Below are 25824 nucleotides of genomic sequence, written 5' to 3'. Positions count from 1 at the left end.
CACATACACACACACACACACAGAGAGAGACACACATGCACACACCTCTCCCTTTTTCAAGCTATCTCTCTCCCTGTGTTTCCTTTTCTCTGCTTCATCTTTGTCTCTTTCTTCCTCCCTTGTTTCATTTCTTTGCACGCGTAGCCATCGTCTGCCCGTTACATCACCCCTCCTCAGAAAGAGGGAAAAAAAGAGAGGGTGGAGAGAGAGTGGAGGACTAAAGGGAAGCGGCGGACAATTGTTATCGAAAAATAAGCATGGAGTTTGAAAGGAATTTAATTGAGGCATTCGTTATATTTGAAAAGGTGAACTCCTAAGGGGATGGAGGGAGAGGAGCTGTGACCTTATTCATATCCACAGACATTCATAAAGAATGGCATCTTTTGACTTTCCCTTTTAAAACAGTGCAACCTTAAATGGCCTAAATATAGAGGAGGGGAGGTAGACACGGTAATTCCCCGGACCTTGGGGGGCGCCACTAGAGTATGGGATGGTGGGATCGAGCCGAGGACTTCAATTAACTGTGAGGGAGGGTCTAGCCACCCAAAAAGGAGAGAGACAGCGTCCTTTCCACAATCCTCCAAAGGTGGTGATGTCAATCCATCTTATTTCGTTCTAAAACCTTCCTCTGTCTGCCTCATTTTTTAGCTTTCCTCATTTTACGCTCCTTTTTTTAAAACCGCCTCTCCCTCTTTCTCTCCCTCACTCTGTCGCTATGCAGTAATAATGTCATTAATAATGCGAGGGCCCAGTGATTGTCCCGTTAAGACCAGTTATCCGGTTTGTATGTCTACAGAGGAAGTCAACAGAGCGCTCATTTGTTGTTGTTTGCTAAGGTCAGCTCTTTACGAGCCCCACTTCCAGTGAAGCAGACGGCCCCTGGTCTTTTCTTTATTATATTTTGACTGTGACCACTGAGTTAAACTTGGACTGTTGGTTTATTGTAAAGTTGTTGTACATGGACAATATCTCTAGGCAACATACAAGAGGTTTGTAGGTTTTTATCCTTGTACTGTCCGTCCACTTTAAGCCGGAAGGTCGACGTCCTTTCTGGGGAGGATGTTGCCCACACGTGCCGTTCTAGATCGACAACATTGATTACACTTTAGCGCCAACCATCTTCCTCCTGTCAATTTGATGTCTTATGCAGTTTTGCTGTGACTAAGTGATGAAGTCTTTCCATATTATTAGCAAAAAGTTTTATCCTTACGCTTTGGGAAATACCCGCAGGCACTGTTCTGTGTATGTATCATTGATGATTTATGAAATGTAACTGCAACCAAGGCGGCATCCTTGATGATGAAGTTATAAAACTTTGTTGGAAGTACCATACCCACTGAAGGTATTTATCATGAGCCTTCATTTTTCATTGTCAGAATATCTACAGTATCGCACAACATCGGTGAAAACTCATTAAATAAGACATGGGAATGCTGTAAAAGTTAGTGACAGCCACTTGTTGATAACACAAGGCTTTTGTTCCTTTGTCCATTTGTGCTAAATTAAGATAGTGTCGCTACTGCTATCATTACGGTTAATGTGTTCGGGCAATGTTATCAAAAAACAACTGCCCAATTGTTTAGCTTCAAATCTGCTATATCGCATCTCATACTGGATGGGATAAGGCACGCTTAGCTTCAGCACAGAGGTTTGGTTGGTTAAGTGGTGCGGTGGCTGAAACATGGACGGCTGCATCATGAGCCCTGCAGAGAAAAACTGTTTTGTGTACATGCACATATGCAAAAGAATGCATTCTGCAGTGATGAGCACAGGAACAAATGCACACATAAATATTTCCTCTGATCTTTACAAAATCCTTGATTACAACGCTGGAAATAATCACAGCTCAGTCATAATCACTCATAAAAAAGAACCTCAGTTCTTAATTTCAGCTCCTGCCAAACAAAATTCTTCCTTTGTTGCATTTCATTTGGACTTTAACGGTGAGTCATAAAAGTCAGATTCAGAGGCAGGCTGGCCAAATCTGACATCCACTGGTAATGAGTGGAGCGTTTCTCTTGAACCTAGAGGGATGTTGTTTAAAACTGTCTTAAGTATGGTGCAGATTATTAATATTACCGGTTGAACTTAAACACATGTGGTTAGTTTATTGTGTTTATTTAGTTTGGCTTGTGCAGCCGAAACAGAGAACAGTAATCCGTGGAGCATTCAAACCCTGTAAGTAGACCCTTGATCATGCACAAGCGCAGACAGACAACTGCACACATGTAACAAGGTTGCGGATTTATGCGCACGTTACACAAGCTCTCGTCGCTGTGTGCATGCAGAATCACAAATGCACCCACCAAAACACACGACACCTATTCCACAATTCATTTGTCATATCATTATGCAAATGCTGCACACTGAGCAAATCTCAAACCTCTCAAAGCCGCAGTGGGAAAACTGGAGAATAGTGATGAGACGTATCCCTGTGCTTCTGACCTTCTTTTTTTTTTTTTTTTTAACTGTTAACATTTTATTTGCTTAATGTCAATATGTCAAAAGTATGCATGTAACACCTTTAATACTTGTTTTTTAATAAGAAAAACAAGGTGCTACACTGAGTTGCACAGCAGCCCTCATTTGCAATAAAGGCACATTTCTAATATCAGAGCCTACGTTCTGAGCAAGTGACCAAGTTGAGGTGTGATCTGTTATTTAGACAGGTTGGATGCACTTCCTCACAGCCTGAAATTTCCCCCGGGGGCTCTCTTCCATTTCTCACTGTCATGGATTTGAATCTTTTTACCACTGAACTCTTACAATTACTGAACATTCATCACCTGCCTACCTTCTTAGCTACCTAGATACTGTATGGAGACCAGAGATATGGGGCAGACTGGTGCAGTCGGGAATACCAAATAAGACTGCTGTAACACAGTAAGGAATTCTAAAATCCTAAGATCACAGGAACATGTTTATTTTATTAGTACCAGCAGTGTTACTTGGTTACATGCTTTTATTTAACTAACAAAAAGCTAAACTGAGTGAGGACACTTCATGTTAATGAGCTAGCAACAGGTCGCCACACACCAAACATTACCCCCCTTTTATTGTCTATTTTACTATAAACAGGACTAGTTTACAAAATCAGTCTTATGCTATTTAAAACACACTTAACTTTCAACCAGTTCTCTGGTTTAAACTAAAATACTTAAAGGTATAGTCAGCAATTATTTTATTTCTGTAATGGAAAAAGGCAATATAATTATATAAAAATTACAAATTGATGCATTATTATAAACATTAGAATTAATCAATTAAAAATACATAAGAGCGGCCGCTAGTTTGTGGAAGCCACCATGTTGCCCCGCTATCTTGAATATAGTAGCAAGATGAACACTGATGTTCTGCGTTTTATATGTATGGCTAGAGACCGCCAAAGCCAGAGGGAAAGAAAACTTGAAGGCACTCGTGTATCGTGGAGGCAAATATTAATTCGTGCCTGCACCTTCAGACTCAAAATATGAAGGACCATGCCTAGGTTTTATTATCTTTGGAGGGGTCCCCTTCACTAAAAAAGTAAAAACACAAAGGAAAGAGACAACACTCAAAACCATGCTTATTTATTCCCAATATTGTCACAAGTAGCAGCAGATTAGACATGCTAGCTAATGTTATGCTAGCTAATGTTATGCTAGCTAACGTTAGGCTCAAGTGTCCAAAACTCACACTTTCTCTCTGATAAAAAGTTTGATCACATTCTCACATCATATAACAGTTTATTCACTAAGTTTCTAAATATAACAACATTAGATCAACTTCAAACAAAGTTTTATTTTATTGGAAGAATAACCTGACACTAAAAGTACGAAATTAATAAAAGAATACCTACAAGTATGTAGACACAACTATGAAAATATAGGTATATCATAAATTATAGTAAAATATGTCCATAATGACCCAAATTAGTGCAATTTTGACTACTGGGTTTTTTATTTAAAATACAGTAATTTTCATTCTGTGATTATTTTCTCTCACGGGGAAATAAAGGATTCCTCTAAGCTGTAAATCCTCTAAACTCAAATGGTCTTTAGTATCATGGATGCCTCAAAAAAACACAGTGACTTATAACCAAATGCCACTGTATATCTCTGCAGTTTTCCCCTCATGAATAAAAGTCCTGATCTGTGAGGTGAGAGGATTTACCCCTGTGGCACACCCAGTCACCCCCTCTAGTCACTTGTGTTACTCAAGCTCACTTGTAGAAGTCCCTTAACACTAACCGAGAAAGCATAAATATATTATAATCTCATCACCTGTCCATTTATACAGGTGTCACCCTGCCTCGCAACTTGATTTTCCAGGAGGGCAGCAGTTTTTCCTGTGGCAGCAACTGAAGTCACAGCATTATTATCAGGCAAAATGTATTCATGATAGCAGAGGTCCGAGTGCCCCGTGGGCTTTGTAATATAATACCAGACCTCTTTATCAAATTTAACAGTTTATTGGAAACAGCTTGTACACATGATTTAGGCACCAGGCGCTATGGCAAGGCTCCGGGTACCCTCCTAACAGACATCCCTTGCACACCTCCACACAGTGCCGAACGTACACATACACACATTATGAAAGCTCACAAACACATGCCGTGCATCCGCTCAGAGTGGCGGTCAAACACACACACGCATTTAATCACACATCTCCCTCCTCCCCTGCCTTCTGTGCAGAGCTTCACTTCTCCTGCACTCCCCTTCGTATCTAATGCAAACCTCTCATTGGATAAGGCAGCGTTTTTCTGTGGAGGTCTTTTGTGCACTTTTGTTGTTTGTTTTCTCTGAAGAGCAGCGCGATAACAAAAGTGGGACGTGACAAATGGACTTTGTGCCCCACAGCTAGATTCGAGTGATAGGTTACTGAATGGGAGCTACCCTCCTATCTCATTTATACACACACATAGAGACAAATGGACACACATGTGATGAACGCGCTTACATTTGTAACTCTTATTTCTTAATCCAAATGCTTTCAATTTTTTGCTATATTTTTTTAAAAACATAAAGCTTCCCCAATCAATCTGACAGCCACACAGTCTAACTACAATAAATACATTAATATTCAAAGATGCTTGTTTTATTATTTCTATGTGATACAGTAATGAGATATCAGTAATGAGACATACTGGACCAAATTTTATTATTTATCCAGTGTAATATTTTCTCATTTAAGCAGATATGAGCTGATGAACATCAACATCAAAATACCCGCACCTAACCATCTCGACTAACACGCCGCTCTCCAATGAGCACGGTAAACAGAAACCGCCAGTTGACCGGCTAATGATTTAAAGGGATGGTCAGAGGTCATATCCAGCTATTAATGAACCCCTTTAACAAAAAGCACATGCAGGATCTATCCTGTAATCTGTCTGGTTGACACTCCATTGAGAAAAAGCCAAAGCTGAAAAATCAGATGTATGTAGATGCATGTTTGTGGTTTGTGGAGTTTATAGTTTTTAGTGTATGAACGCACTGGTTCAAGAAACGGTGTGTTTCTATTTTCTGTTATTTCAAATTTTAATATAAGAAATTTGTTTCATTAAATAAAAAAAGTACTTTAAAATACTGGAACTCCAGATTTGCCAGGCTCTTGCCTCTGGATAGGAAAGTTAACACTCCACCCTGCTCATACTTATTGGCAAATTTGAGAATACTAGCTTAAAATGTTCTCGGCATGCAACAGCTTAAAGGTTTTTAATGCGTTTAGCAGCTACAGAGCTTCAAGTATAAACACTCATTAATCCTTTCAGCCATTTCTACCCTTAACAGGAACTTGCTGGATGATGGAGGTTATCTGTACAGTGAGGAAAAAGAAGCTCTGAACCATCACTGACCCAGACTTGACAGACTCTTTCTCTTGTTTTCTTCTATTCTTACCTGTTGTGTTAGATTTTATTCTCTTCCTGTTGCCTCTGACTAAGCTCCCATCAGTCCCGTGGAAGTTAATTATGGGTGCCAAGCTGTTGAGAGGTTGAGGAGAAGCTTTTTTGCCTAAATACTGGATATACACCAAGTCTGGCAACGCCACCGAGCATTGTCTGCCGTGATAAAATATGGACGGAAGTGCTGCTAGGCAAATCGTTTATCAGCCAGGTTTAGCATGCACATGTTAAAATGAAAGACTGTGCTATCTGCATAGGTTGTGTGAGCTTAGTTTAGTGTAGCCAATGCCGTTTGTTGTGTATAAATGGCATGCTGGCTGTCGCCCCCGTGGGACGTGATCAATCACACATTGCCTGCTTTGCTCTCAAACGGCTATGGGCAATTCTATTCAAAATATTCAAACCAACACCTTAACTGTGTGCTTTGTACTTTTTGTGCCTTTGTTTTGGAGCCAGTGTAATTATTAGAATCTGATTTTTTTCCACTTGTTTTTCCACCTTTTTTTCCCACAGCTTAACTTATCTCTCTAAAGTCTTGCGGTACAATCCACAAGAACTGACCCATTTAGTAGTTAAGCACAAATGGTCTATTATGATAATTAATTCTAATATATGTCTTCAGTATGGACAAGCCATTACATGGAGCATGAGCTGGCATGTTTGCTCTGTTACAAAGCGGCCATTAAAATAAGTGCAAGCTCAGTTTACTCTGCTATTCCCCAATTTGCCTTAATGAGCCAGTTTAAGCTGTCAGAAACCGAGAGGAAGGATTTCTGCTAACTGTAAGTCTGCGGTGAGTAGGCAGGGATGATGGGATAAATGGAAGGAGGGAGATTTAGGGAGGTGTGCAAAGGTATACTGAAGAAAGGATAGGAAAAAGACAAAGAAATCATACTGTTGCTGTAACAGCTGGTGATAAAACACACCAGGCTTCCACAGAAGTAGTGTGTGTTTGTGTAAAAGTATTCTCTTCCAATATGTTGGAATGTTTTGCTTTCCTTTGGTCACTCATTTTCAGACAATGGATTATACACTGAACAAAAATATAAACGCAACACTTTTGTTTTTGCTCCCATTCCCCATGGGATGGACGTAGAGACCTAAAATTCATTCCAGATACACAATATAACCATCCCTCCCAGACAGTGGTCACAAATCAGTCCAAATGTGTGGTAGTGGGCACATCTGCTATATTGAGATAATCCATCCCACCTCACAGGTGTGCCACATCAGGATGCTGATCTGACATCATGAGTAGTGCACAGGTGTACCTCAGACTGCCCACAACAAAAGGCCACCCTGGAATGTGCAGTTTTGTCTCACAGCAAAATGCCACAGATGCCACAAGCAATGAGGGAGCGTGCAATTGGCATGCTGACAGCAGGAATGTCAACCAGATCTGTCGCCCGTGCATTGAATGTTCATTTCTCAACCATAAGCCATCTCCACAGGCGTTTCAGAGAATATGGCAGCACATCCAACCGGCCTCACAACCGCAGACCTCGTGTAACCACACCAGCCCAGGACCTCCACATCCAGCAGGTTCACCTCCAAGATCGTCTGAGACCAGCCACCCAGACAGCTGCTGGAACAATTGGTTTGCACAACCAAACAATTTCTGCACAAACTGTCAGAAACCGTCTCAGGGACGCTCAACTGCATGCCCGTCGTCCTCATCGGGGTCTTGACCTGACTCCAGCTCGTCGCCGTAACAGACTTGTGTGGGCAAATGCTCACATTCGATGGCGTCTGGCACGTTGGAGAGGTGTGCGCTTCACGGATGAATCATGGTTCACATTGTTCAGGGCAGATGGCAGCTGAGAATGTCCCAGTTCTTGCATGGCCAGCATACTCACCGGACATGTCACCCATTGAGCATGTTCGGGATGTGCTTGACCGGCGTATACGACAGCGTGTACCAGTTCCCACGAATATCCAACAACCTCGCACAGCCATTGAAGTGGAGTGGACCAACATTCCACAGGCCACAATTGACAATCTGATAGACTCCATGCGACGATATGTTGCACTGCATGAGGCAAATGGTGGTCACACCAGATACTGACCGGTTCTGGGTCCCCAGACCCCCAATAGCGCAAAAAACTGCACATTCCAGGGTGGCCTTTTGTTGTGGGCAGTCTGAGGTACACCTGTGCACTACTCATGATGTCAGATCAGCATCCTGATGTGGCACACCTGTGAGGTGGGATGGATTATCTCAATATAGCAGATGTGCCCACTACCACACATTTGGACTGATTTGTGACCACTGTTTGGGAGGGATGGTTATATTGTGTATCTGGAATGAATTTTAGGTCTCTACGTCCATCCCATGGGGAATGGGAGCAAAAACAAAAGTGTTGCGTTTATATTTTTGTTCAGTGTATGTCCCTGTGAAAGAGAATGGAGGGGTGGATGGATTATGACTCATCATCCTGGTGAGAAGAGGGGAAGCGTGGTTAACATGTAGAAAGGTGCAATTTAAGCCAAACCATTAAGAAAGCTGTTTTGGTGCCGAGACCTAAGGAAATGGAAATAAAAATGTCTTAAACCAACGGTTCCACACTGATTTGGCGTGCCTGGTTTCTTACACAGAGCCACATCAGAAGACCGCCTAGAAAGCTTTCTGGAAAAAATATTTGGATTGGCACAGGATTGGATAGCTTGTCTGTTTTAAGCAATCTAATAAGTTAAACTATAGGATGGGAAAAACTGTGTTTGCGGCACATTATTAAACAACTCCTGTGATCTTTGTAAGGAAATTCATTTCACAAAGGTCTTTTGTCATGCCTGAAACATGTCTGCAGCTGTCACAGTTCAAGATATCTATTTTTTCTTAACAGCAGAGGAGGTTTCTGGATGCATACAACATTTATAGAGAGCCGGGAAAGACAAAGGCAGCAAGGTATATTAAATCTACATATCACTTTAAATTGACTTTAACATATCTTAATGACTTAATCATTGACCGAAACAATGTCATTGTCATAAAAAGCTAAATTCCCGGCGTTTTTGTCAATTTGAGCAGGAGGCCTTTTTAGTACATGGCTATTAACAAGTAATCACAAGAGATGTATTAATGAAGAATGCCCTTCATTTTTGCAGAGGGCAAGGTAGACACCGGTGTCCAGCCCTTGTCTTCAGAGGAAAATATGGAGGGAACTTAGGTGTTTGATGATGCATTTAATTCACACAGGAATACATTAATATGATAGTCAGTGGAGCGTCAAAGCCCTCAAGTAAGGTTCCCTCATTAGTATGTTTCTCTATTTCTTTTTTTAATTATTCAACAAAAAAATGAGGAGCCGCGTGACAGATGTATTGGCTGTGTCAAGAAGGAATGATTTGAATTTGAATTGTGCATAAAATCGTGCAATTAGGAGGGCTCATTTGTGTATGTGAACAAAATATTTGCCTCCAAATGAGCGCTGGCTCTGAAGCATGAGTCAAATTATGGGGTATATTTTAATGCAATACTTATTCCTTTCTCAAGGATCTGGTCACATCGCACGCGTTTGAATGTCACGAATACTAAACCTTATCAGAAAGCGCCTTAGTGTGAGCCAAAGCAGTGGCCTAATAACCCAACACGGTGAGGTGGACCAGACAACGTCTGCCACACCCCTGAGAGTCTCTGACTTCAAAAGCATACCATTCAGAGTGTGCAATGCACCGTGAAAGTTTGATGCTTGTACAAGTCATCCGCGGCTCATCTTGGCGGGCTATTATCTCACTTTGCCATTGTCGCAACTGGTTGCCGAGGCTTTCATCATGCTTATAAGTTAAACACCTGATCTGTACACACTGGGGTATTGTCTGGGCTCTGCTCGGGCAGATCACAGGAGCCACCTGTACCAAGACAGAGAATTATTGATGTTAATGCTGTCCTTAGTAATTAAAGATAGAAACTTTTAAGACATTAGCACTGCAGCAGCCCAGAACATTTTCTCAGCCTCGTCATTTACAAAGATTTCACAGATCAACACAGTTTTGGATTCATAGAACCGGGGGTTACATTTTAAAAGCCGTATCTTTCAGTATTAGCGTATGGTTTTCAGAACAGTAGGAGGAGCATTCTTCCGGTATGTTCTGGAGAGTCGTTTTTACATGACGTCACAATGTGTGTCTCTTTGTTTTTTTAAACAAAGGGCCTTCACCGATTAGTATCTCTGACTGATTTTCTGTGACACCGTTTTGCTTTGCATTTGAGGTTAACACCAACCTCCTGCAAAAAGAGCAGGCAGGTAATTCACTGCTTGATTAGCCTCACTCTGCAATTAATCATTCTTAAACGCACACCCTCACTTTAGTGATAATTTAGGAATGATGATTAATGAAACCATCAAATACTGTATTTCCCCCATTTCTCTCCTTACGGAGCTGCTGCACTAATGTGGGTCGCGGCTGTCAAGAAGGCCCCCAAAAAAAGAAAAAATGAAAATGCAACAACTCTCGGGCTCTACCGGCAACGGTGCACACACACACCCAAAAACAAGGTCGAAGGTCTTCTAAGTTCATTGTTCTTCTTTATTTATGTTGCACTCGTGTCTCCTTTCGTCTTTGAAAAGCCAGCTGCAGTGCGGCGGAAGCGACTTTCTGGGAACAGGCGTGCGTCAAAATACAGGTGCAAGGTCAAGAGGACGAGCGACGCACCTTGTGGGCATAGGAGACGACGTGTGAGATAGTTGCATGTCAGTGATTGTTGAGTCAATTAATTATTGAACTTGGCAAGAGATCAATCGTTCCAGTGAGGTGATCCCATTTCTAACTGGCAGCATATTGAGACAGTAACCTATGACAATATTAATCACTAGCACAACAGCAGGCTAATTCCCACATGTAATTAGTCTACATTTTAATTCATAGAAAACTAGCACTTTTCTAAACTCGCTTAATTATGTACTTACACTTAATTATAGTCCCCCCCAACCATACCCCTCCCCAATTTGTTTGGCGTGCCACAGATGGAAAAACATATTTATTTTGGGGAGAGGGCGAAAGATAAAATGAAAGCTCCACCTGGGAAAGGAGCGGCAGGTCTCTGCTGAGTTGTGCTGCGTCTGGTAGGAATTTACTGGATTAGCTCAGTCACAAAATGTGAGATGAACCACATTGTCAATCACCCTCGGGGCAGAGCGAGAGAGGAGGAGCTGTCAATCAAGGCAGGTCTTCAATCGTCCCATTCACATCGCCTCCTGGAATCAGTCTCTCCCGCTGACTGCTCTTTGACATTTAACGCACTGGGGCCACGAGGATGGAGATCCTCAAATCCTGCCTTTCTTTCTTTTTTGTTTTTTTCCTCTCCCCTGTCTGTCCTCAGTCTTTGTGCTTTGGCGGGGGAAGATGTGTGTTTAAAGTAAAGACACAGGGCAATAGCTGTGAGAAATAACTAACAGACAAAAAGTTTTAGTAACTCTTCAAGTGCGTGCGGTGACAACAGGGCAAAGCGGCGGAAGACAAAATAGGCCGGACTTGAATAGTTATATATTGCTCTCATTCCAACTTACTATTGCAGGGCTGAAAACATATGAGCTCCCTTTGCAAGAGCTCTGTTGGGCTTCTGCTTTTCATGAGATGCATTATGAAATTCGCACAGAATTCATCAATAAAATACATTTGCTTAAGCCTGAGCAATAAATGCATTTACCAACTGAGTCCATAAAACAGAAGAAGGGAAGGGGGTGAAAAAAAACATCTAAAAATCCTCCTCTTCTGGGAGATGCTGCAGGATGAAAAATCCTATCGCAGTTTGTTGTCGTCTTTATGTGTTTTCTCCCCTCTTGTTTGTATTCCGGGGCAGTCGCTTCGCTCTGAGTGAGGTATACAGAGTCATTGCTCTTTTGGCTCCAGCCCTGACACCTCGTGCCCTCAAGTGTGGACTCCTTAGCTGCGATCTGATCAGCATCTTTATAGTTTATCAGCCTTGGGGTTCAATTTTGGCTTGGATGCTTTTACAAATGAACGCAATCACTGGTGAGCCTTCGCATCCTGATTGCATTGAGGGAAGCGGGTGGAGGAAAGTTTAGTGGATTACCGTGCCACTTGAGGATGGAGCACAAACACACCGAGGCAGCCGCAGAGGGGGCCCGCCTGTGCCTCCCTCCCCCTGCCTGGGCTATTGGCACTCGCTGCTTGTACTCTGTCTTATTTCACTAAAATAATATAATTGTCTCCCGTATTATTGCTTGTAAAGCCATCTTCTGTCCGCAGGCGATGTGTGTGATCAATGTACTATCTAACAGAATCAATTCTTCCAGGAATACCTCGTGTTTGTGAAATGATCCCAGGCAGCTGCAGCAAAAGACAGGGCTGAAAGTGGGATCCTATGGTACTAGGATTAGTTTAGCGACTTGGGCCCTCCAGTTTGCACTGAATACTATGGCTCTTCGCCCATTTCTCATGTTGTTCACTCTGTGCGTGTGTGTATGTGTGTGCAAAAATAAGCTTCTCAGGGAATTCACATTCATATTGCCAGTTATGTGCATCATCCCTTGAACATCTTCTAAGCAGTTTATTCCACTTGTAACCGCTACAGTACCGGGCCCCTTGAGATGTTTTCAACTGTGCTGGAAATGGTAATAAATGTCATGTCATCTGTGGTGTAATATAAAACAGATATCTCGAATTTTACCAGAAAAGAAATTTGTTCTTATCACTCCCGGCATGTTTGTTTTTTATTTGAATTTATCTGCAGTGTCATCACTGACACTGTTGAAATGGCAATTACCTCTGTCTAATCTGTAAGATATATTGTATACCTTACAAATAAACTTGGTAGCAATCTGCAACTGATGCTATATTTAAGCAATTAAATGTGCCTGCCTTAAAAATTTTCCACCATTTCAACTTATAAGAAGATGAATAGAGGACGTGCATTACGGTGGCGCTGCCGATCAGATCACAACAGGATTTATCAATTAATTTCCCACTGCCAATGCTGTCTCCAGAGTGCACGGCTCCTCTAACTACAACTAAACTGTGCCATCAAAAGCGAATTATAGGAGTAGATTGGGGAGAGTAACATGCCACAAAAACTATTACAGATGGGAAACTATGAGCCTAGACCCCTCTGGAGGAGCAATCGGGGGTAAGGGAGGAGAGAATTAAGGAGTGGAATCAAGCCAAAGGGAACCAATTTGGCAGTGGAGCTTGTTAGCGATTGTCACTGGAAATCTCTGTGGTGGCACCGAGTCTAGCTTCCCACCAAAATCTCATGTTTTTGCCGACCTGCTGAGGTGGAAGCGAGCGAGCATTCACGCAATAAAAACAAGAAAAAAGGCTCAAGTCCTGCAATGACTGACATTTCAGGCATGTTGTTGTAATATGGTGTAAACAGCTGGCCTGGCCAAAAGCGGTATATGGGTTAATAGGTATGGTGAATTTCCCAGGAAGTACCATAGCTTATTGAGTTACTTCTGCATGCTAAAAAAATTTAAAAAACAAAAAGAATAAGGACACTTTATGCAAATTCAGGTGGGCCTCAGCCAATTGTCATTCAGTTGTTCAGTCTTGTGGTTTGATTCCATTTAGGGGAAAACAGCGAAGCCAAATTGTGTCTTTCGATAACATCGCTGCAGTGATTGAGTTATGCGTTATTGCATTTGTGCCTTGAGTTCAAGTCTGTTGCTCTGCAGTTGCAGCCTTTACCTGAGAACAGCTCCAGAAATCAGGTCCAAAATCCTTTCATTTCCTTTGGAAACCACATGTCATGTCCTATATTAGGTGGATAAAGGACGTATGTGCACCTAAGATCTGGCCGGAGATTTCCCCTCCACCCCATTCCTTTTCTTTCACTTCCCCCTCCTCTCTTCTGTTTATTTTCCTGCTGTCTCGGCTTCATGTGTTTTGTTTTGTCTTTTCCCTGCTATCTCTTCTCTCTCTTGCACTCCCTCGCTCTGTCCTCCACGGTTCTGCATCAGCGTCCTCAGCCCATTCTTTGGGTAGCACAGGAAGTGAAACTGTAACACAGAGTTCACTGGTAATTGGCCACGGTCACGCTAACCAAACAGGAAGGAATCTGCAACTGATTAGAATTCTTCCTCCTGCAATAATACCCCCACCACCACCCCACCCACAGCCCCCCCACAGCCCCCAACAAAATTAATTACATTTGGGGGTCTATTCCCACTATTGGTTTTCCTGTTTTGAAGCTGCATTATAAAGGGACAAATCCCAAGACAAAACAGCCTAGCTAGTTTTTCAATTACAGAGAGAGACGGGCTAAGTTATAAAGGGCTGAGGAAGCACAGGCAGGCATCCATCTATCTATCTCCACATCCGGACAGGGAGTTTCTGGGCCGTCTGATCAGTCAGCAGCACGGACTGCTGAATAATCTCTCCGATACTCTCTCACACACGATGACCTCCCAATTCCTCCCACTCAGAGCAAGTGCTCCAAACAAATGTTCTCCTTTTATTGGTTCTGACTCAGAGATTTTGTTTTATGTGCAGTTAAAAAGGTGATAATTTGTAATCTGGAATAATACACACACACAGCTAACAGTGTCGTTTGTAGAAACTCCTCAACAAGTTTAACGGAATTCTTTGCTTTAAAGTCTGAAAATTAAAAAAACACCAGAATTAAAAGTGCAGCATTTACGATTTATGACATTATTGTCTCTCATCAGATCATGTTTGATTTTTCACTTTTTCACTGCTGTTGCAATATTATTGAAACCAACCAACCTGTAATCCCAGTAATAAAAACACTCGCAAAGTTCAACATATTTTATTTTATCTACAGTATGAAAAAAAAATAAATGTGAAAATGTACTTGTGTAACTCCATTATCAATTAAATGTTTAACCGTGACTTGAAATACCACAGGAGTCCACGGCCCACGACTGTTAGCGTCCGTTCCCGTGTGAACGTGAACGCTGCCCACCTGAAATCGCCTCGGCGTTGCATTCTGAACAAGTGGATTGCTCGATATGACATATTCATTTCACAAAAGAGGTTAAGCACAGAAAAACTGCGGGGTGCCATGGTGCACATGAAATGGCAAAAAAAAAAAAATACTATGGTGCTGAGCGCCTTTCAAAATAAAATGAAAATAAATTTAAGGAGATACATTTTCATCTCATCTTCACAGAGGGAAACAGAGAGCCAGGGCTGCCTCAAAAATAAATGAATGCCTAACAATGTTTTTGATGTCCTATATTTAAATTTGTACGGTTACTTACATTACTCCTACTTGCCTGGTCTTGGAACTAATCCGATTGATATGGAAATGGGGTGCTCTGTTTCATGACAGAGTTGGGGAGAGAGGGAGAGAGAGAGAATTCCCAGGTTCGCTCCTACTCAAAATGTGCTGAAAACAGATTTTCACAATCCTGTGGCTTCATGGTATAGGTTATAGGGGATTACACAAACCACTTAAAGCTCTACAATGAGCTGCTCTTTTCAACCAAGAGGAAAAAACAAAAAAAGCACTTCATGCTGGACAAATTGTCCACACTGAAGAGGAACGAATTAAATAAATATTGTCATTGTTTTGGGATCCATCCTTTGTCTTATTTTTAATTTTACAGATTTTCTCAAGGGAAAGGCTTCCAAGTTATTTTGCGATAGTAATAAAATAATCAGAAGAACTTTATTGTTTAAAGAAAACATAAAATTTACTATAATTATGTTTTAATTTATAAAACTAAAATTATGCATCCAAAGCCTAAATTCAACTCAGGAAAAGGTGTAATAATTTGTATTTATTTTCAGCCCAGAATGCAATATGTATAATTATTGTTACACCACTGAGAACCAGTCAGGTCAGTTCAGTTCAGCAGTTCACCTTCAAATTACACTGATTGGAGGGTTTTGCATTTTAAATTTAGGATTTTTTTTTAAGAATAAAATTAATTATCTACATATTCCCTTTAGGTTCAGAGTTTTAGCACAACTTCAAAAAACATGAAAGCTTTTTTTTCCAACACTGTTATAGAAATATTTCATATCTAATGTAAAGTAATAGTTTATTGAAAACAACAAAAAAGAAAAAAATAGTTTTCTACTGCAGCGCTATCTGAAGCCCAGCACCATAAATCACACATGTGGTATGTGGCTACTGTAACAGTACATTCTAACTGGTATCTCCGAGCTTCCTGCTCTCTACCCAGGCACACTCTTATCTGTTGAAAACTCCTCTTTTTATCTTAAACAGCATTTAAAATCATCACTTACCAATTCCCTTCTTTAGCAAAGCACCCATTCGAGCGTGTGTTGTCTGTCATTGGGGTTGAAAATTGGGGAATGGGCTGGAAATTGGAACCATCGAGGATGCCGTCCTGGAAAAAGAGGAAATCAAAGTTAAATGAGATCATGCATGCCAAGAGAATGTTTAACCAAAGGGCAAAAAGGAAGCTGGAGATAACAGAGAAGAGAAAACCGCTTAATGTTGTGTTGTGTGTGTGTGTGTGTGTGTGTGTGTGTGTGTGTGTGTGTGTGTGTGTGTGTGTGTGTGTGTGTGTGTGTGTAGAGGAGTGTCAGTTGTCAATATACATTTATGCAGTTATTTTATGGATCTACACATTTTAAGTAAACATATACACGCACGTATATATTCCATGACTATGAACCCTTGTGTGCATGTTCGCCTTCCTGCACGTGAACACGTGCGTGTATTTTCACAACAACTGACATTTTCACTGAGCGTGCCCGTCCGCAGGTGTGCACACAGGTGATGATGAGCTGTGCAAAAGTTTATTATAATGGAGCGTCTGGAAAAAAACGTTTGAAGTGGTGCACCGCAAACAATTAATCTTGTGCCTGTGACTGCACTCTGTCCCGGCGATGCAGATTTCTCATGACAAGTTCGCTTCAAAAGACTGGAATCCTGCCCCACCCAGTGCACCTATGGTGAGATGATAGACAGGCGATTTTGTTTTAACACGAGAGGACAAGAGAGCATCTGGAGCATAAACATATATGGTGACTACGAGGGTGGGGCGCGTCCTGCATTAGACACTGATCGAACACTTACAAACTATTACACAGATGGAAAAATACGAGTATATTTTCACTTCAACCTTAAGATAAAGACGTTGCTAAACTGAGAGGAACCGAGCAAACAGCAGGGGTGTGTGCAAAAAAAATTAGAGGAAATACTAGCGTGAACGTATGCACTCTATACTGCTATCTATCATCAAAAGATAACAAAGGAAGCTATGAAACCATTTCAGTAAAATCACTGATTATCTGATGTTGGATTAAAATGACGTTTATCACGAGAGCCGTGGATCCTCTTTTATCTGACAGTGGCCTCTCTCGGCTGACATCTAATCTTTGCACCTTCTTCACTGATGGAATCGGGGGATCTCTGCGAATCGTCCGCAACAGACAGGCCGGAATGGCGCATGTCTGGATCGTGTTTATTCAATTTAACTGAGCATTTATCCTCCCAGGTACCGTCGCCAGTCTGTTCCCTGTGTGCGTAAGCTAAAGAAAGCAGAGCGATCATAAGAAAGAGAGATGACAGGAGCAAAGTTTCCAGTTCGTGAGCCGATTTGAGAAGAGAGGAAAACATCCAGCCAGCCTGCACATGTCAAGGTCAGAGCAAACGTTCTTCCAAGGAATGAAGGAAGGTGGAGGAAGGAAAAAAAAGAGTTCTCGTTCACATGTACCTTCATGCGGCTGTGATGCGATTAAGAACAAAAGCCCTGATAGGTCTTTTTGTAAAGTTGTGTTTAATGAAAACTGCCGGACTGACAAAAACCCGACAAAGAATTGAGCAACTTTGCTGTCTTGGAAGAGGTTCTTATAAACTAACCAAGTTTTTTTTTTTTTAAATCACAATAATAAAAACTTGAAGTTGTCAATTTTACGCATGGTGATGTCATGTGAACAGAATACCTGTGGGTGTGTGCCATCTTTTCACTGAATCATTTGGCTCTCTGCTTTATTTCTTAATTCTCGCTGCCATGAAACACTTCAGAAAGAATATCAACCCAGGAGCGATATTTTCTGCAAGCAAAAACTAGTTCAAAGACATTTTTTCCCCTCCTCGCCCCCCTCCTCCTCCTCCTCCCCCAACCCAATCCTCAACTTACTGTCCTGGCATCCAGTCAGTTTCCAATTTGCATTGACTTTTACAAGATTTTTCTTCTTTTTTTTTCTACTGACTTTGTTGCAGCAGTGAAGCCCCGCCGGGGGCCCAGTGGGTCATATAATTATTAGGTACAGAAAATGATAAGCATGTTTTAAAAGGGAAAATTAGCTTTAATTGTGGTGTAGTGTTGCAATGAGAGCATGGAATCACAAAAGTCAAACTTATGAGACTTTTGCATTATTTGAACAATTTAAGCTAACCAATATGCAAGGAGTATGATTTCCAGTGACTCATGAAGTTTCACTAATACTGCATAATTCAGGTAATTTGATCCATTTTACAACATGACAGCCATCATATCTTGTTTTGCGGGGTGGCTTGTGTAGTTTTTTTCTCTTAGATAAATTTATAAAGTCTTCTGCATCTTTTTTGCATGAGCACAGACATCAGAGCAAGTAAAAAGAATGCAGACATTGTTTCTGCCAACGTAATCACAATTTTGTAAGCATAAATATTATAATCAAGCATCACAGCTATTTTACAGTGATGTAAATATTCACGACTGTGTAATCTTCCACCTTTTAATGGCGTAATCTTTAGGGGGACTTGGCAGAGCTCGTAATGCTAACACACACACAAATCCCTGAGTTTCACCTCACACCGGTCTGTGACTGGTATGTCAGGACCAATCAGAAAACCAGGCCAGAGACTGGAGATAGAAACGAATGTGTAAGGTGTCCTTGGAGTAACCAAAACAACCGCGAGTCCAATTTCCTCCTTTGTCACTTTTTGTAGGCTTTACACTCAACCGGAGCGCGAGCTGAGAAAAGAACGTGTTGTCGGCCTGACTGTAACGTTGGCAGTTCTCCTGCTCGTGTGCAAAGCTGACATCCAGCTTCCTGAGTGAAGTCATTTCCTCAGTAGACGTCTTGCGCAAACAGTCTAATATCCAAAGGCCGGTGGGAAGGGGGTGTTCGGGGGGGCTGCAACTCGTCCTGGCGAGAAAAGAGTGACGGCAAACGCTCACATTTAAATTGAGTTTCGTCCTTTCGTCGCTGAGCACAGATAAGAGATTCAGTAGCCATGGTTAACCGGGAAAATATTATGATAAATGGGCTTTATTACTGTTTTCCCCCATTATTCATGACAATAACAATACAGTGTTCTCTGATGGCATCGGTGCATGTGTCGGGCTGCATCGCTGACAAAAAAAGCAAGGGCGCTCATTATGGAAACGGTGCTATGATGAATGTGGTAAAGCAACTCAAACTTAATCTAAACTGCATTACATGTTGTTTTGAATATACCTCGCTGATATGCCCATCTTTAATGTACTATCAAGTGCAGGGAGCCGAATTGCTTTAGTCTCCCAAATTCAGAGCGGCAGGGAGGAGAAGGGGAGAGAGCGCGACAGAGAGAGAGAGAGAGGGGCTTTAAAATACTGTCTGTGAGAAATGCAAAATTTATGAATACCCCCCTCACAACTCAGCTTGATTTATGTGAAATAATAATACACTATTTAATGCTTAAACATAGCTAGGAGCGATCCCTGGCTATCAAGATGTACAATGGAGTAATGGGGCTGGAAGACAAATCACCTTGTGGACTTGTGATGCTTATTTAAAGGTGCTCAGGCAGATATATTAAACTATATGTAATTGTACACTAACTCTGTGCTGTAGGCAGAGGCGGCAAACACAGGAGGAGGCCAGTCATGATGCAGATGGAGTGGTGTAATCAATTTGACTCAAGCATCAGCATCCACAACAGAAGGGAGGGAGAGAAGAGGAAGAGGGTGGTGGTGGTGGTGGTGGTGGTGTTCGATCAGGGGTTTCACCTTTATTCATGCATCTTTCATGCAACTTTTAAAGAAAGTGTCAAAACTTGTGAAGATGATAAAAAACACAATTAGGACTAAATAATAATAATAATAATTGTTAAAAAACTGATTTTCAGCGTTAGCCCACGTGCACCTGGAGGAGTGATAATAAACTAGAATTACAATCCGCACTGGAGCTTTCAGAGGCTGTAGTTGTGTCTAATTTAAGCTTTAGCGCGAGGTGTGTCAGCTTTAAAGAGGAAGACCGGGTTCAAACAGAGCTAGTGGTCACACCGGCTGTGATTTATGATTCACTGATTGCCTCATTTAATTAAAGTAAATGGCAAAAGCCCAAAGCCGGGCCAAATTGTCCTGATCTGATGAATTGGCCCCGTTTTACCACCAAAAGCATGTAGGGTAAATAAACAGGGTAATTACATTGGTAAATGAAGCCTCTGTGAGAGAACCGTGTGGGCTGCGGGTGGCTCACCCAGGATATACGGGGAAGAACAACAGGCGTTTCCAGTAACTTTCTTTTATCGTCTTACCTCTGTCTCTAAAAGCCAGTCATGCCAGCAAAAGAAAAAAAAATAAAACCACACTCTCAAGCACACAGACACCTACAAGAACGCGCGCGCGCACTCTCGCTCGCACTTTCAGCGACACGCAAACCACAACTCTCTCCTCCCACCTCCATCCCGGTGCGTTCATGTACAATTATAGCTACGATGATCCACAGGTGTTGAATTCTTCTGGCAAGCCATAAAACATGATATGCATGATTTGTGCAGTCAGCCAGGTCTGTAATTTCATTCTCCTTTTCTTTCATTTTCCCTTCCTGGGCCACACGATCCATTTTCCTGCTTTATGAGAGTGCAGACACCCAGAGAGACTTTCAGGATGATTACATGCCCCATGCCATGGGGGGTCTGAGGAGCCAACACGCCAGCCTAAGAGCCGTGTCAAACCCGGGTGAAAACATCTATTTGAATAAAGCTATGAATATTTGAACTGCTTGAGGTGCGTTTCATTTATTCTCCTCGACATTAGCACGAGTAAAACTATCAACTTCCAGACAAGCTATATTGGGCGCTTCTAATATATATATATAGTTTGGATCTACTTAAAAATTCAAAATAGACACGTATTATCCACTTTGTCCAGGTACGGAGCGTGCTGTCACAGCAGGAGTGCTGATTTAAGATCGGGACACATGCCCTTGTGGTCCTGTGAGTATCTGGCAAAAAAAAAAAAGAAAGAAGAAGAAGAAGAAAAAATCAAGGGTACCTCAGATGGCTCATGTATTTAAGATATCTGTATACACAGTCAGGCCTAGCGTCACAGTACGTGGGTTGGTCTGTTGGCAGAGAACTGCGATGTCCTCCAGGGGAAACTAAACAAACTCTCTCTGCTACTTTCACAGCGTTGCCTTAAACGTGATCAGGGTGAGAGGTAGTTCCTCTGCAGAGGACTTATCCAAACACACATGCGCACGGATTATGTTTTAAACACACGCACACCTGCAGTATAAACGCCAAAGGAGGGAAGCTATAAATTGAGTTTGTACATATTAAAACTGAGTCATTATTATAATCCAATCCAAGTTTCACATAAGAGCGCTTCTAATATTACTATGAGGTTTACCGTGGCTTGCCGTTATCATAAACATAATTATAATATCTAAGTAAATAATGGCCTCTCGTGGATTTAGAATTAGGCTGTTAGCAAATGGGAGCATAAACGACACGGAGAGGATTTTGCATATTGCAAAGTTCTGTTGCGTCTGCAAACCTGTCAGATGAGAGAGCTCCTCCAGCTTCAACCCATAAGTAAATAATATTCAGTCATAAAGCGCAGCATTAATCCCGGAGTGTGATTGACATTTCATATCTGTGACAATACTCCAAATAATTAAAAACGGAAATCTTGAAAGGTAATAGCTTCTCAAATCCATTAAGTAGTTAAAGGTTATGAGAAAAAACGGGATTATTGCTCACAGCCAAACTCCTAATTAAATGACACTACGTAATTTGTTTTGCAATCCCTTTCTCTTCATAAGCACAGTGCAGGTTAAATGAATGGGCAATGAAACATGTGTGTCATTTACCGTCACTCTGAGGAGACAAAAAACAATCTATCTGCGCCCCCCGCACCCCACACCCCCACCTCCATTTTCTGTCTGTATGTATTAGAGCAAAAGCGAGTACGGTAGATTGGATAAGCAGACACACAATTCCTGGTAAATTGTTTGCTTAATTACTTTTTCTTTCCTTTTCTTCTAAGCACACTTGCAAAGAGGGATGCTTCCCCCTCCTGGCTGCTCATAAGAAAGTCAGAGATTCCTCGGTCTCTTGTGCCTGCCTTCAGTGGCCCCCGTTAACTCTCTTTTTACCGCTTATGACCTGTGCATGTGGACAGATAAGCCTAAAAACTGCATGTGTTTGAATGTTACTGTAAAACCTGGAAAAAACACACTGATGTTCAATGTAAGGCTGAACAATTGAAGCGATGCTTCAATTGGATGTTTGACTTCTTGAAAGAAAGTTGACCGGGAAAACCAGTGGAAGTCGACCGGTGGAAAAAGGAGGGATGTTTATTGTTTTTTTGTGGGAACAACTTGAAGAAACAACCTGGTACAGTAGAGGCTATAACTCTGGATCGATGCCTGGGGACTTTTAATGTATGTCATTCTACTTTAAGTTGAGCCCTGTATTTATTTTCTCTTCACTCTCAGCTCTCTAAAGGTAAAAATGTCAAAAAGGAAAAAAAGTATAGTCTTTACAAACGAGATCAGGCATTATTTCTAAATTGTATTGATACAGATGCATGAGTATAAGGTACTGATATGACCCACTTTAATGCGCCAAAGCCTGAACTTGTTTTTGTGAAAGTTTATCTTCAACCAAACTTTCTGCAAAGTTCCCATCAACTCAAAGCAACTTGTAACTAAAATTATTCTTCTTACATAAAACAGTTGTGTTCTTTATGATTGGACAGGTATGAAGCGCTGGAACTAAAGAAGATTTTGGACTTGCTGTTTTTTTTTTACAAAACATATAAATCCTAACACTTTAGGAGTTGTTGCTTTAACGTGTTCACTGGATGTAAGCTGACACTCTGTCCTCTGATGGTGCAGGCTCATTAAACGGAGATTCTAAGAGATCCGACACACCGTGCCCCTCGTGCCCTCCGATGACAGAGAACAGATGAGGTGAATTTGAAAGGTCCACAACCACCGTGAACCAGTCTGGCCGGTTTGCCTCTGCACTCTGGCAGAGAGGATAGAAGATGGAGTGGTGGTGGTGGTGGGGAGGGTGGGTTGAGAAAAAAATGTAAGAGCAGCAAGCCTAGCAGATCAAAGAAAATAACATGGGAGAGGATATGAGTGCTTTGAGAAGTAATATAGCCGAGATAGCATCTGTTTTCCGTAGCATGCAGGAGGCTTGAGACAAGCCCAGGAAAAAGACAACGGAGAGCGAGTGCACTTTAGCCGAGGATAAGACCAAACACAAATGGGTTATTAAGAAGCCCTCAATGTAATATCTGGCTGACATTAAAGTGTCTCTTTTGAAATGATCCACGGCTGGGCAGAGGGGCTTTTTTTATGACACTGATGGTGAATAATAAATAAAATGAAGCACCATTTAAGGGCAGGGTGTTTATATGAGATTATTTTCTTGAAAAAAAAATTTTTTTTTAAATGTCTTTGTTCAGACACTACTGGACAGCTCAGTGTAGCTCAATAAGATATTTTAGTAGCAAAAAGTTCTAAAAGAAACACTTTAAGAGTCTGTTAATTATTAAAATGGACATTTTTAGCCTCCCCTAGCTCCAACTCTGTAATTAACTTTTCATTGTGTGCTTTATCAGGTGTTCGCTGTATCCGTGCAAAACAGTAAACACTCGTAACCCGGACAGAAAAAGAAAACTGGTGTTTACCATCGTTTAGGAGAAACTCTGTGACCCAGTTGTCTAGTCTAATTTCTATGGTCGATTTACAATATTAAAAACATTCATAGGTCGCACTCCCACATGAGCCTCCTGAAGATCGAATAATGTCCTTCCTGATCTGTACTGCAAGAGGCCATATTGGATCCAGATTTCACTAGTTCAAAAGTCATTTCATCCCCCCCCCTTCCCTCTCTCCCTGCTTTATTCCTCTGTCCCTCTCAAGCCTTCCCATTGCCTGCTTTATTTATTGCGGGTCCAGTGGTGTGGTACAAAGCCATTACCCGCGCATATGTACCTTTTTGAATAATCAATAAATAATTATTTTATTATTTAATAGGATCGTATGGGAAAAGGAAATGGGTTTTATTACATAAATCCATCATGCGAGATGAATGGTTGCACTTGTAAAGTTGGACGGGGGGAAGGAAAAGTGGTCGGACAGGCCTTCGCCTGTGCTCGACAACTGTGCATTGCTGAGTGCTTTTCTCCATGCCAGGTTGTAAATATGACATTTTTGTCTCTGTGGGACTGTCGATTGGAGTGCGCGGGGAATGGGATTGTAAATTCAGGGAGATTAATTAACCTTTTACATTTGCGATTCAGCCCTGCATCTTTTTCTGTATATTGTGACCCCTGTGAGCAGAGAGGTGAGAGACCTGGCCGCAGACAGCCCAGGGAGTGTCGACGGCTCATTCCAAATGAGTTATTAACAGAATTTTTTGAAAAGATGGAAAAATTGTAGCCCGGCCATTTAGTGTCATAAAGGCTGGGTTGGCGAGGCGGCAGGGGCCTCCCAGGGACAGGAGGCAATACCATTACAATCAAATCTGAGATGGAAGAGGGATTGAGCTGTCCATTCTGAATTTTTATATTGTCGGAGGGCTGGGGAGGAAATAATGCCATCCTGGAGTGTATTAACCTCTGGCTGGGGAAGGAGGACAGGGGGAGCGAGAGAGCGGGAGAGACAGAGAGAAAGGCAGAGGGAAGGATTTGAGATTGGACAGCAGGGAGAAAGGAAGGCTAGATGAGGGAGGAGGGAAATGAAGGGGCAAAAAAAGAGCTTCATGCCTTATGCCGGGGAAACCAAAGAGGGAGAGGCAGGGATATGAGATGGCCAAGAGACAGAGCCAGAACAGAGGAGGTTGAGGAGGGAATAATGCAATAAGGGGAGGGAAGAGCAAAAGAATTGTGATGCAGAGCAAAGCTTATATGAACATGAAAGCACGGTGAAGGGAGAGAAGAGCTGATGGGAAAATATACTAGGATAAAGGTGGAAGACTGTTGGAATGGTGGAAAGAGGAAATGTAGAAAATCAAGGGAAAAAAGTTGTTGAGGACAATATTTGACTTGTGAAGCTGTCCTGCACAGTAACAATACTTATATGACACCTAAACGTCAGAATGATTACTGCTACAGCTTCAGTATCTCCACCGTTGATACTTAAACTCCATCAAAAATTAACTTAAATCGTCCAGAATGAGAGCAGAAAAATGTTTCTACAGTTAAATATCAAGTAAAGTATCAATAGCAAAAGTGTCGATGGTGGATGACATGCAATCTAAAAGTTCTGTGAGTATTCTTATATAAAGCATCAACGTGGAAGCTTAACGATGATCAGAGATCAAAATGGGGATTTAGGGTTGCCAGGTGTTGAGGGACAATTACGTCGGGTTGGGGAAAACTACTATGCTCTTTTTTAATGCTTTTTTTCAGTGGGTACAGTATGGAAAACGGCAAACACCACGGTTCAAGTCACTTCTACTAAATGCTTTCCTTCAGACAGCTCAAGACGTTATGAAAGAGCTCTGCCTCCACAGGCTGACCTCTGGGGACAAATGCTGAACATGTTTCCTGATGTGATGCACCTTTAATGCCTTAACTGGAGACCAAATTCCCCCCACCAGCAATGCTCCACTACATGCACTTTGGATCTGATTGATACCTTACCACAGAAGCTGATGTTTGCTCTCACGAGCTTGCACAGCTGCGTGAAGCTGTCCAAACTAAACCTCCACAGAGTGATGCAGGTGCAGGAACGCTGGAAGAAATGCACAAGGAGATGACCTTGAAGGTGATAGCGTAAAAATTAAATTATACTTAAAAAATTTAAATAAAATATAAACCTAGAAA

The 25824-nt window shown here is 41.7% G+C and overlaps 1 long non-coding RNA gene across 1 annotated transcript; it reads right to left on the bottom strand.

The window, feature by feature from the left end:
* Window positions 1-13084: 13084 nt before the first annotated feature.
* On the bottom strand, window positions 13085-25728 carry LOC113029042 (uncharacterized). Its single transcript, XR_003273334.1, has 3 exons — window positions 25642-25728; window positions 16061-16164; window positions 13085-13842 (listed from the first exon to the last, which is right to left on the bottom strand). It is a non-coding gene; the product is annotated as an uncharacterized LOC113029042 (long non-coding RNA).
* Window positions 25729-25824: the final 96 nt, after the last annotated feature.

The sequence above is a fragment of the Astatotilapia calliptera genome, chromosome 9 (assembly GCF_900246225.1).
Source record: "Astatotilapia calliptera chromosome 9, fAstCal1.2, whole genome shotgun sequence".
Classification (NCBI taxonomy): domain Eukaryota; kingdom Metazoa; phylum Chordata; class Actinopteri; order Cichliformes; family Cichlidae; genus Astatotilapia; species Astatotilapia calliptera.
The sequence above is the reverse complement of the archived record's forward strand: the minus strand, read 5'-3'. Positions and strand labels throughout refer to the sequence as shown.